Source organism: Pristiophorus japonicus, chromosome 4, assembly GCF_044704955.1.
Source record: "Pristiophorus japonicus isolate sPriJap1 chromosome 4, sPriJap1.hap1, whole genome shotgun sequence".
Taxonomy (NCBI): Eukaryota; Metazoa; Chordata; class Chondrichthyes; family Pristiophoridae; genus Pristiophorus; species Pristiophorus japonicus.
Window position 1 is genome coordinate 193680023 of NC_091980.1, and position 13729 is coordinate 193693751.

At 48.4% G+C, this 13729-nt stretch overlaps 1 long non-coding RNA gene across 1 annotated transcript; it reads left to right on the forward strand.

Annotated features, from left to right (window-relative positions):
• The first annotated feature begins 8238 nt into the window (after positions 1-8238).
• LOC139262276 (uncharacterized) lies at positions 8239-12283 on the forward strand. The gene is made up of 3 exons (XR_011592936.1): positions 8239-8591; positions 8687-8978; positions 12196-12283. It is a non-coding gene; the product is annotated as an uncharacterized lncRNA (long non-coding RNA).
• Positions 12284-13729: the final 1446 nt, after the last annotated feature.

Consider the following 13729-nt stretch of genomic DNA (forward strand, 5'->3'; position numbering starts at 1 on the left):
GGTCATGGACACACAAACAGAAACCACCAGCACTCTACTGCTAACGAAACACCACCCACTCACCCAAGATGAAAAATGACTCGCCAAAGGTCAACCAGATAGAGCTAAGGCCAGAGCACAATCAATGTAGAGGCGATTTGCACTAAAGGCTTGGGGGAGAGTGATGTCATGGATCTTACACGGTTACTGTTTGTACTATTACAAGGTGTACCACCAAAGGGCACTGCAGTGGGAGACTTGTAGGTTACCTGTAGAGGTGTACCAGGCCTAGTATAAAAGGCAGGCCACCAGGTGTGATCCTCACTCTGGAGTTATCAATAAAGGACTAAGGTCACTACAGTTCAAGTGCAACACATTGTCTCGTGGAGTCATTATCAGAGCATCTAAAGACATAACAGCTCCCATGACTCTTTCGTCCTTTGCCAGTCCAGCCACCCTCAGCTCTTTGCACCTCCAAACAGATTTTCCAGCTAGCTGCTTGGAGGCAAGTGCTTTCCACTGAAGACATGGCTCATGACACTCTTGAGGAGGCCAAGTACTGAGACCAAGGAGATGAAAGCCACATCTCCATCAGATGTGTCATAGAGCAGACAATAGGCTTGCTCAAATTGCGCTTCAGATGCCTTGACAGATCTAGAGGAGCTCTTCAGTATGCACCAGCCAGAGTCTCCAGAATCATCATGGTCTGCTGCGCCCTGCACAACATAGCGCAGCAGCGAGGATTAGCGCTGCATGATGAGCAAGGTCTGAGCGCACAGCCTCTTCAGAGGAGGAGGAGCATCAGCTGGAAGACGAGGAGGAGCAGGAGCTGGAGGAACCTGCGATGCTGATAGCACCAGCACTCGAGCACATTGCTGCACAGGAGGCCGGGGATGGCCTCATCATGGCCATATTTACTTAACTTTACATAGTTCATCCTGGCTGCCACATGCTTCGACAGGTTGGCAACACCACATAGCCACACCATTAAACTTCCTTACAATGGCCAATCCATTCCTTTCAGTCACCACCATTGCTGGAAGTAACGCTATGTCTGACCTGTCACTCCAACTAACTAAGCCACCTCCAAAGGTGCACACAAATTTGTCCAAATCTGGAAAGTTTTGAAAATAAAGACATTTATGGTTCACATGAATTAACTCAAACTTCTCATTAACATTGAAGTGACTACCGTTGTGAATCTACTTGTGTGGCTCCTTCCTCTTTTGAGTGCTTCTACGAGGTGTTTTGTGGCTTCAGCAGAGGTAGAGGCAGTCTCCTCACTTCCCTGCAGCGACTGCATGAACACTTTTGGCAGTCATCCTCTGGATTTGGGAGCCTGTGATGACCCCGCCAAAGTCTGCTCCTCCTGCAACTGTGCTGGGGCAGACTCTGCCTTCGCTGTCCGGGGAGGCATCTGGGCTCTGACTGAGGGGTGGCAATGGGGGAGAAATGTGAGCGCTTGGAGAGGAGTCCCCACTTCCATGTCCCCTTTCACATTTATCCCTCTCGTGGGCCACACACACTTCCCTGCTGGCATGGACCTAGAGAGTGCCCTGCTGCACATCATAGAATCATAGAAAATTACGACTCAGAAGGACCCATTCGGCCCATCGTGTCTGTACCAGTCAGTGGGGCCATGAGAACCACTTCTACACTGACATCCTTCCTAGAGAGGAGTTCCATTAGCCTCTGCCATCTATTCTCCATAGATAGACACCTATCCTCCATAGATAGCCATCTATGTTCCATAGAGACCATGTACTCCTGTGAGTGACGCATTAGCTGCTCCATGCTGGTGGCCATCTTATCCATGGAGGAGACAACAGTCGCTATCACTTGCGACATGGTGGTGCTCATGTTGGAGATAGACTTCTCCATTCTTTGAACATTTGCATACATCGCACTCGCAAAACCTGTCAAAACCTCCTGCACTTGCTCCTGCAACTCCAGGATCGCCTTCTTCCTGGATGGCCTCCAAGGCTCAGCATCTAAATGCAGTTGAGCAGAGCTAGGAGCGTCCTGTGCCCTCCAATGAGGATTTCCACTGCTGCCCTTGTCTCCACCATCTGCTCTTACTCACTTGTGACTTGTGAGACAACAGGTGATAACACTATGTTATCTCACGAGTGACCCATTGAGGTGTGCATTTCTGCTACCACGGGCTGGGACTTGCCTGTGGGGGGATTGAGGCTGCAGCTCCAGCTCGGTCGGCGCTGCTCTCTGGGGACCCGGGACCTGGGTGCGCTTATGTCTGATGATGGTGCACCCTTAGAGGCTGGGCGCTCCTCTGAGGAGTCGTCTTCCTCTGGCTCTTAGACAGTGCCGGGGGTTCTTGATCGACCTGTGGGAGAGTAAAGAGATGAGTTAGAGATGTTATATGTAGATTGGGTACAGAAACCATTATACACATGATGACGATTGTGGTGTATGTAGCACACAATTCACTGACTCCACACGGTCTGGTGTAAGTCTAACTGCTGTGACCTTCGTCCTTTATTGTTCAGCTCCAGAGTGCCTCCCAGGTGTGGTGGTCAGCCTTATATAGCCCTTGTTACAGGTACTACCAGGGTGTCCCACCGCAGCGCCCTCTGTGGTGTGGCATAGTACTTACATTACATTTAAGGTACTGGGACGATACACACATCATTACATAACATCACCTTCCCCCCGCCCACCTGGACGCAGGACAACGATACACACATCATTACATAACATCACACTTGTCCAACGGAAGGCAGGTGGGTATAGACAGTGCGTTAGTATGGTACATATTATCTGGTACATTAACTGGTTATTGACCGGTAGCGGAACCTTGATTTCCTTGTTAGCTGTTATCATTAATTGTACTTCATCCATTATTTTACACAAATACAGTGGCCATTCAGCATAAAAAAAGTAATTCTTATTATAAATTCACTATCTCACATTAACATAGCTCATTTTAGATTCACTCTGCCAAACAGAAGTCCTTTGGGGACCACCTCTTTGTAAGGCCCTTTTAAGACTCCCGGGTGCATTTCCTCTTTAAGGCGCCATCTTTGATGCAGGAGGATGCCACGAGGCTTCTCCTTGGGCGCCGCCATCTTTGATGCTCTGCAGCTCCGACACGATGCCGCCGCCATCTTCTTCTCCGCCGCTCCGAATGCCCTCCGCCGTCACAGCCTCCGCTCCCCTCCGCTGCCACCTGACTTGCCGCCTCTCCTGCGGCCGCCTTGGCCTCTCCAGCGGCCGCACTTGCCGCGTCCCCCGTGGCCTCCCCTGCGGCTGCCATGGCCGCCGCCGCCCGACGCTACCAGCTCCTCGGCGGGGCCCGCCCAACGGCCTCTTCCTCTGCAGGGCCCTTCCGAACCGCCGGCCCCTGGATCCCTCGGCACCCCGCCCACTCACCCCCCCCCCCCCCCCCCCCCACTAGGCCCCTCTGTGCAGGGCTGCTTGCCTGTGGGGGGCTGAGGTTGCAGGATCTGTGTGTGAGGTCCGGGCCTAGGACTTGCCTGTGGGGATTAAGGCTGCAGGATCTGTGTGTGAGGTCCAGGCCTGGGACTTGCCTGTGGTGGGATTGAGGCTGCAGCTCCAGCTCGGTCGGTGCTGCTCTCTGGGGACCCGGGACACGGCAGCACCCCGGGGAGCAGCAGCCTGTGGAGGAATGAAGTCTTCCCAGCTCCCACGGACCTTCCCCATCCACCTCCGGTCGAGGAGTGTCGGCCCATCGCCTGCAACGACCCACAAAGGTAAAGTGTGCGTCTCGTCCCCGTGGGATACCTGCACCATCGCTCTGCCGAGAACCGGTATTAGTTCCCTGGTGTAGGTACGCAGCTTCGCCGTGACTGGGACCAGCTTGGGTCGTGCAGCTGGGTTAATCCACAGTTTATCAAAAGTTCACCGACTCATCAACGACGGACCCGAGCCCGTGTCCACCTCCATACTCACAGGGACTCCGTTGATTTTTACTTCACTTATCACTGGGGGCGAATCGTCGGTACACGTATACAGTCCAAGCACCTCATCTTCTTCGACCTGCTCCTCGCTGAACAGTGGATCATCCCCCATCTCCTCAGCCACACGGTGAGTCTGATTTCTTTTACACATACGCTGAAGGTGGCCTTTAACGTGACAGGTATTGCACGTGTATTCCGCAAACCTGCACCGGTGAGCCCCATGGCTTCCTCCACAGCGCCAGCATGGTGCTACTTGATTGACCCCCCTCAGCGGACTCTGAGCTCCAGGATCCCGAGGTCTGTGCTCTCTGCCCCGGGCAAAGCCACGTTCTGCAGTTTTGTCCGTGGTGGGCGCTACCCTGTGGACAGTGCCTGCCGGGTTCGAGACTGTGTGGATCATTTGCTTGGTGCTGCAAGTCGAGGTCATATATGCCCGGCTGATGGCGATGGCCTTTGTCAGAGTGACTGTGGGTTCCGTGGCCAGCAGCTTGTGAAGGAGGCCCTCGTGGCCAATCCCCATAACGAAAACGTCCCGCAAAGCCTCGTCAAGGTGTGCCCCAAAATCACACGGCGCCACGAGTCTCCTGAGGTCCGCAGTATATTTGGTGATATCCTGGCCCTCAGATCTGCAGTGATGGTAAAATTTGTATCTGGCCGTGAGGATACTCTCCTTCGGTTTCAACTGGTCACGAATGAGTTCAGTCAGCTCCTCGTATGACTTGTCCCTGGCGCTCCCAGGTGCCAGCAAATTCCTGACAAGACAGTAAACCTCATCTCCACAACTGGAGAGCAATATCGCCTTACGCTTCTCTCTCATTGCGTATGTGTCCTCCGTCAGGTCATTTGCTGTGAAGTAGTACTCGAGCCTTTCCATAAAGGCCTCCCAATCATTGCCCACGGTAAAATCCTTTAGCGAGTCCAGAGTAGCCATGGTTGCGTGGAGTTCGTCCGCTTCCTCGTTGCCAATGTGGTGTATGTAGCACACAAATCACTGACTCCACACGGTCTGGTGTAAGTCTAACTGCTGTGACCTTCGTCCTTTATTGTTCAGCTCCAGAGTGCCTCCCAGGTGTGGTGGTCAGCCTTATATAGCACCTGTTACAGGTACTGCCAGGGTTTCCCACCGCAGCGCCCTCTGTGGTGTGGCATAGTACTTACATTACATTTAAGGTACTGGGACGATACACACATCATTACATAACATCGATTCAGTAGATGCTGACATCAGTCCCCATGTAAGCGACTGCTGTATGCCATGTAGCTGTATGATATGTAATTCTGTCACCAGGTTGCTGAGATGTCCCCTCTCTCCGTTTCCCGCCTCCAGCTGCTCGACAACTTCCAACAGCTCCAATGCAGCTTCCTGATGGCATTCCACTGCCAGTTCTCTCCCTCTCCCTCTTATTGTGGGCTCTCTGTTCATGCAAGGAGGGAAAGAAGAGAAGGTTAAGTGAGAGTGATGGAATAATTGTAAGGAATGGATGGGTTACATCTGTAGAGGATGACTATGATGGAGTGGGGTGGCAATTCCAAGTAGCCTCCTTGGGTATTGTTAGTTGGTGTAATTGCACTAGGATGAGGTTGAGTGTGAGGGGTGGCTAGTGAGATGGGGATGTGATAATGCAGATAGAGAGAGGGATGGGTAGCAGTGCAAGGTATGTTGGTGTGAGTAAGGATGTGCAGGCATAGGGTTAGAAAGTCAGAGAGATGGGGATGTGATGAGAGGCACAGCAGCATGAAGGTGAGTGTGGCTTTGTACGAATGTTTTGTGATATCTAGTGAGATCATTGAAGCATTTGTGGCACTGCACCCAGGTCCTCCTGATGACATGCCTGCTATTGACCTCCTCTGCATGCTGTTTTGATCTGCTGGGGAGGTCTCTTCCGACCATCAGCAGGGAAGAGGACATCCTTGCATGCTCTGACGCCCTCCACAAGTAGATTGAGGGAATCATTAGAGAACCTGGGTGCAGCCCTCTGCCTCCATGCAGTCATCTTTGCTGGTCTGGGCAGCAGTGGAATTGTGCAGTGCACTGACTGCACACTCCGAGATGAACCTTTAAATGCAATGTAGCCCCTTTAAATATCCCGCTGAAAACGCATTATTGATGATGTCACCAGGCCCACATCATTTAATTGGGCTGGGTAATGCACAGGGAGAGCTTAATAGGCCCAATTAACGTAAAGTCACTCTGTGGAGGGGGATGGAATCGGCAATGGGCTCGCGATCTGTCATGGCGACCGCCCACACTGGACCTGCCCAGGTAGGTAAAATTCTGGCCTGTTTCTCTCTCCATAGTTGCTCCCGGACCTGCTGAGTATTTTCAACATTTTTCTGTCTTCTCAGAGGCCTTCCTTTACCATCCAAAGCCTTGCAAGCATTCAGCAGCACACCCTGCACACTTGAACTACTTTTTAAATGTATTGCACCAAACTACTACTTAACTAAAATATTTTTTTAAAGTACGATAGCTGAAATTCAACCTTACGCGAAAGATGTGCATGTCCCTTTAAGGAGCCCTGCCAGCGTCTCTGCAGGCATGTTCTTCTGTGGATGGGCCATTGTGTCCCGTGGCGGAAGTGAGGCAGATGCCATTTTTTTCAACATTTTTCAAAATTTTTTTAACGGCTGCTACTACAGCATGGAATTTCTAGGCCCTTGTCCTTGTGTGAAAAGTGCAATTTTAAAAAATTGCCGACAAATAAACTTTCTTTGGACCAAACTGTTAAAATATGTATGGCCCTGAAATTCGTCTCGAGTGGTGGCGCAAAGCAGGTGATATCTATTGGCCGCCCATTATACATAGCACCTGATATTCAGTTCCATCAACTGTAGGGAAATCAACAGATTTGTCAAACATTGAAATCTTTATTTTCAGGACTTTGCATTCTTGGACAGATTTGTGAGCACCTTTGGAAGTGGCTTAGTGAGTTGCAGTGAATGATGAGACATAAGGGTACCCCGCCCACACTGGTGATGAGCGTAAAAGGAATGGGTTGGACATTGCAGGGATGCTTAATGGAGCTGGTGCCAACCTCGCGCCTCATGTGGCAGTCAGGTTGTACAGCGTGAAGTGAAATAAATGTGGTCATGCTGAGACCATCACTGGCCCCCCAAGCAGCAATGTGCCCTGTGTACTGTGCAGCATCAGGTGATTGTGGAGCAGGTTGGTGTTGTTGGTGGTGATGCTGGGGTGTTTAGTGATGTTGGTGTTGGTGATCGTGGTGGGATTCTGAGGACCAAGGTGAGATATTTTCAAGGGTACCGATGCTGCTGGAATAGATGGCAGGTGAGGTTGAGATGACTGAAGCGCCCTGTCAATGGTGAAAGAGGTTGCTCCAAGGAGGTGACAGCGAATAGAGAGTTCACTGCAAACACTTCCAAAGTGCATACAGTCTCTTCCAAAACCTGAAGGCTTCAGTTTCTGACATTGGAAAGCGAACAACTGTGAAATGGAAACTTTTATACCACTTCTGAAGCTGTCAACTAGCCAAAGCAGTAGTGAGTCACTGAGAACCCCACAAACGTACCTGGCGTGAAACCCGAGGGATGGCAAAGCCATCAAAAGCTTGGTAAAATTGTAAGTGCCTGCTTTTAAGCCCCTTAACTAGCATTTAAGTACCTTTTAATGATATTAATTATCTGTCCCACCGCTTGCTGTCGGGTCTGCTATCCAAACATACATCTGACAGCTGAGAAACTCACACGGAGGCGGGTTCAGAGCGGGATCCGGACGCGCTGTCAATCAGGGCCATTTTGACAGCGGGCCCACCTCCAAACCCGAACTCACAGGGTTGCTAAAATTTGGCCCATGTGTGATTTTTTTTCCCCAAGTTGTGAGATTATAGTTAATTTCCTTATTAATTAATTCATTGATTTGCTTATTAATACTTACTTTATGCAAACACACATATGTAATTATAATTAGCTCAAAAAGCAAAGCAACCCATCATAAGCAGCTTAGCAGCAAGGTTGGGTGGGGAAATATGCTAACTTGGCTGACTTTAATAAAGAACACACACATCTTATCAGCATAGACAATTGAGCATTGATACTGAACAGTGTAGTGAGACCTTGGAAATCACGAGGCTATGAAAGTTTGAAAATAATAGGGCACAAATGGCTTGCTATTTGTACAGCAGCAGAAACCAGACTGATAGGGTAGCAAAACAGACAGATACGGAAGGGGTCTGAATATAACTTAAAAAATGAATGCTTTATACTTTGTTTTTAAAATAGCTCAGCTACTGTGGGAACCCACAAAAGAATTAACCTAGGCAAGGTCAGGTGACATATGAGACCCAATGGACAGAAAGAAGAAGGTTGAGTGTAAGTCAGTGATTGGTTCAGTAAGACTCCATGGGCTGGATTTTCGGTGTGTTGCTGCTTCTGTTTTCACCCCGGAGGGGCGGTAATAGCAGTGGAAAGCATTTCTGGGCTCGCGGCCAGCTTCCAGCGCCCTGCCGGAACATTTGATGCCGGGTTTGCGGGATCGTGAAGCAGTACCGCCCGGGAGAGGCAAACCGGTGTGCTACGCCCCTGTTTGCGACACCGGCTCGATATTTGGCTTGCGCCGATCCATAGCACCACATAGCGCACCCTCGTGGGACTGCCTGTGAAATCTGCCGGTCTGAGCTGTACTGGCCGCAATGAGTGAAGTAATGGCAATCTGAGGTAAGTGTGATTGTTTTTTATTTTTTTATTTTTACGATTGATGTTGATGTGGAGTCAGTAATGTATTGGGAATGTTTTTGATGTATTTCTTTCAGATTTTTTTTTCCACGGAAGTTTCTCTTAAGGCACTCTGAGGCCGACTGTTTAGCTCTGGATTTTCAGTTGCTCAGTCGGCCTAGCACCCTAAAAGAAGTGTGCAATGCCTCCCTTAGCGCTACGCTCCACACTCAGAGCCCAGCTGGTGAATTTTGCGGCTGGAGACGCAAACCATTTCCCGATGCAAAATGCCTGGATTAACGCCGCAACAGAGGCACAACCGAATTTCCAACCCCCGAAGATTTGGATGGAAAGAAAAGGAGGTCCCAGCAAGGGGCCTGACACCTACAGGTGAGAATAGCAGACCCAGAGGACAGTGTCAGAGGGTGTGAGACAACTCCTACCGTGACTTTTACCCAAGGTATAATGGGGTAGTATGACTATGCTTTATGCTTTGTTATGGCTGCTTAAGACATTGTAAGGGATGTTGATCCTTGCTTGTACTGAATAAAACCAAGAAATAAAGTTTTAATCTCTGCTACTAATTTGGGTCAATGTCAAATATTTTAGGATCAAAGATCTCACAAAGAGAATCTTACAAGGTTCCCCGCCAAGAAAGCCGGCCTGATTGACAGGCTTGGCTGCCTGTTGGGCAAGGAAGGCTTTGGAAACGACCGTAGCCGAGGAGCAGGTAAGTTTAGTGGTGGTGGGGAGGGGGGCATGCGTAGAGCGTTATTGGGGGGGGGGGGTCGGTGGAGATCGTGGGGGGGGGGGCGGTTTATGGAAGATCGAAGGGATCGATACTGGGCAGTTCGGGGGGGAGATTGCGGAGGGTGGTTTACAGGTTAGCTTGTTGGGCTAGGGGAAACACCTCTGCTCCTCCTGGCCCACAAGCTGTCCTGTAAAGGCACTTACCTTACGGATCCAGCACTTCCCACCTCCTATTACCTGCTGGGTTTCCCAAGGCCTGGGACACCTGGACGACAGCAGTAAAAAATACAAACCTTGTTAAAATGAAGGCAAACAGCCTCCTTAAAAGGTTTCACGACTGACCCGATTTCTGAGAGACTCCCGCCCCTTGTCCCGACTCTGTTATAACCGGAAGTAGGCAGGTTCCAGGTGGCTTGGGTTCCTGTTTGAAATTTTTTACATTTTTTACAGTTTTACTTCCCATCCAGCCATTTTTGGGATTAAAATTACCCCCAATGTTTCAGGGTCGATTCTGAGGAAAGGTCATCGACCTGAAATATTAATTCTGTTTTTCTCTCCACAGATGTGACCTGACCTGCTGAGTACATCCAGCATTTTCTGTTTTTATTTCACATTTCAGCCTTCTGCAGTATTTTGCTTTTGAGCTATTATTTGTGAACCTTGATGGTGAATGTCAGTGAGATAATCGACTGTGAGGAAACCTCCATGGTGCTCAGTCTTGTCCTCCCTTGCTGCTCACACACTCACACTTACCAGCAGAGTCATTGGGTTGTGATTAGGAACAGAAACACAGCTCAATTTTTTTTTCTTTCCCCACCACCTTCCCCCTCAATAACCAGGGGGCACTGAGCCCAACCTTAATGGCCATTTTGTTGCGCCCAATAAGATCAACTACCTTAGGATGGGCTGGTGATCAATTCCAGTACCTTCCTGAATTGTGTGCCTCAGCTACTGACTGGATCGCCTGGGCCACTGTAGGAGCTCACATTCTGTACAGTAAACAGGGCCGGTACTTGCCAGTCTGCCCCCTCAGAGCAGGACGCTGCGTAATTTGCACTGCACTAAGGTAGACGGGAGTTGCGAACAGATTTTTGTTGCATTCCAAATATGTGGCCAACAGCAATGAATCAGAAATGAATTGTTGTGGGCAATTTCACTGACCTGCATCATATGGGATAGAATTCTATTTACGAAAACATACGAACATATGAAAAATGATGGACAGGAAAAGACCATCTGGTCCATCAAGACTGTCCCACACAATTGTGATACCTTGTGTATCACAACATATACACTCCACCCCACCCGGAACCATGTGATCTCTTGGGAGAGGCAAAAAAATAGATAGAAAATCCAGGCCAATTTGGGAAAAAACATCTGCGAAATTCCTCTCCGACCCATCTAGGCCATCAAAATTAGTCCAGGAAATCACTCTGGCCATTAAGTTCCCTGCAGTACCTACCTTCTGTAAGAGGTAATCTCCGCCGCAGCCAGAAACATATCCAGTTTTTGCTTGAAGAAATTCAGTGAATCTGCATCCACCACATGAGAGGGCAGCTTGTTCCAGAGGTCTACTATTCTCTGAGAAAAGAACTACCTCCTGACATCTAATGTAGATCTAGCCTTATACAACTTAAATTTGTGCACCCCTGGTCCTGCCTAACCTATTTAATTGAAATAAACTGTCAGCTGGAACACTGTAAATTCCCTTCATTATCTTATAAACCTCAATCATTATCCCCCCTAAGTCTACGCTGCTCTAAGGTAAAGAGTTCCTACACTTTTAACCTATCTTGATAACTAATATATATGGCCGACCAATACTCCCGAGAATTTCGCACCGTTTCCAGTCATCAGACAACCGAGGTGAATCACCTGCAGGTTACGAACATTTTATTGGCACTACTATCCCTTTTATTAATGGTTATTTAAAGAGAAACAACTTTAAGTACAGAAAAATAAATGTCAATTTGCTTAAGAGTCAGAGTGACCTGAGTACATAACCAGAAACAATTGAGTAATTCATGAAAATTGATTTTGTTAATGGAGCTCAGTGCTCAGAACGGGCATATTTTATTCAAATAATGGGTAGAAAGTTAAAAATACATTTCAATACCAATTTACTCTGTCTACTGAAAAGGTATTTACTGTTTGTTAGTAATAAGTATTTTATAATCAACATAATCTGCATGTATAAATTGGACCTACTTAGTTTAATTCATCCATATTCTGCTTCACAGCAGAACAAATTAGCCTTCAACATTTTATTTAAACTGAATTATTAAATGTGATTAAGTGAGTGGGGAATAGCATTGTTATAATTTACATATTTATGTATGTAAAGCATACAAGGTAGCATAACTGAGTAATATATTAATCTTATTAGTAGAATAAATATTCAGTCCAAGCATGGAGGACAATTCTGAGTCATCAAAGAGACCAATTGAAGGCTCACAGAAAGTGTAATTGTGAATCGGAGCCTAAATCCAACCACAATGGTTTCTTGTGCAAATCTATAAATTTGTAGGTGTCAGTGTCTGGAATTAGAGGGAAATTGCTCATCCGAAACCTGGTTTTCTTCAGATGAATAGTTTTGGTTGCACTGTTGGCTGGGAGGGCAACATTATTTCCGAAAAAATATGTGTGCTGCCAAGTCCCACAAACAGTAATTAGTTGAACGACCAGTTAGTCTGTTTTGATGGGGTTGAAGGTTATGGCTCTGGAAGTGGGTCAAAGGCTGAGGTTGAGAGAGAAGAGATCTGTGTGCAGCAAATTGTGAAGATGTTGGATTGCAGGAGTAAGTTTTTTTCTGTGACATGTTTCTATTTAGAATTTTCCTCTTATTGTGCTTGGGTAGACAGGATTTCTTGGGGCACAGGGCTGCATATAATGACATTACAAGTCCCGGCCAGAATGGAGATGATTGGATAATTCACCTGTCAATCACTGCTGTAAGTAATTGGGGTTGATTTTACACACACAATTTGTATTATGTAACTATCCTTCACTGATTGCATTTTGTTGGAGAAATAATCCTGCTTTTATTGGGAGATGCATGAGAAGCAAGGCAAACATCGCCTCTTCAGAGGAGGAAGAAAGAGGAGGAGCAACAGCTGAAAGACGAGGAAGAGGAGCAGGAACCTGAGGTAGAGATGGCACCAGGCGACCATTGCTGCCCGGGAAGCCCAGGATGGCCTGATTTAACTTGCTCCAATCCACCAATATCGCTGCCACATGTTGTGCTAAGTCCTCTCTCCCAACATCGTAAAGCAACCCTACAATGACCAATCTATTCCTTTCACCCAAAACCCCATTGCTCAAGGTCATGTAATGTCTCACCATTCACTTCGTCACAAAGCCACTTCCAAGATAGCAGGCAAAAATGGGCAAAACTGGAAAGTAGTGAAAATAAAGACATTTATATGTGTTATAATAGTAACGGAACCTTAACAATAACCTTGCTTTTATACACCCATGTGCATGCACTTGTGCATCTAGGATTGTGTCATTTTTCATTTCCGAGTGCTTCTATGAGGTGCAACCTCTGTGGCTTCAGCAGAGGTAGAGGCTCATTTCCCTGCTGCGACTGCTTAGACACTTTTGACGGATGTCCTCTGGGCTTGAAGCCTGTGAGGGCCCCGCCAATGTCTGCTCCTCTTGTGCCTGTGCAGGGGAAGACTCGGCCATTGGGAACCGAGGCAGTATGTGGGGCTCTGACTGAGGGGGAATCAATGGGGGAGAAGTGAGTGTGCTTTGAGAGGAGCCCCCACTTCAATGTCCCCTCTCACCATCATCCCTCTCAAGGGCCACCCACATTTCCTTGCTAACAAGGAGCTGGAGAGCACCTTGCTGCATGACAGTGGGGCCATGAGGACCCAAGTCTACGTTTAGATCTCTCCTAGAGAGGAGGTCTATCAGCCTCTGCCATCTGTTCTCCATGGCAAGCTTGTGCTCATGTGAGTGTCGCATTAGCTGCTCCATGCAAGTGGCCATCCTTTCCATGGAACAGCACATCGTCACCATCGCCTGCGACATGGTGGTGCTCATGTTGGAGATGGACTCCTCTATTCTCCGCACATTTGCAGACATCGCAGTTGCAAAACCTGCCAGAGTCTCCTGCATTTCTTGCTGCCTCCAAGATCTTTCTCTGTGGCACCCGAGGCTCAGCGTCTGCATGCAGCTGAACAGAGTTTGGAGCGTCCTGCGCCCTCCAGCGAGGAGTCTCCACTGCTGTCCCTGTCAACACCATTTGCTCTTGCTCACTTGTGAAGTGTGAGACACCAGGTGACAACACTACTTTATCTCTCACAGGACCCACTGAGGTGTGTGTATCTGCGCTGGTACTGGTTGTGCTTGGGCCTGGTGACGGTGTACCCTCAGAGGCTGGAGAC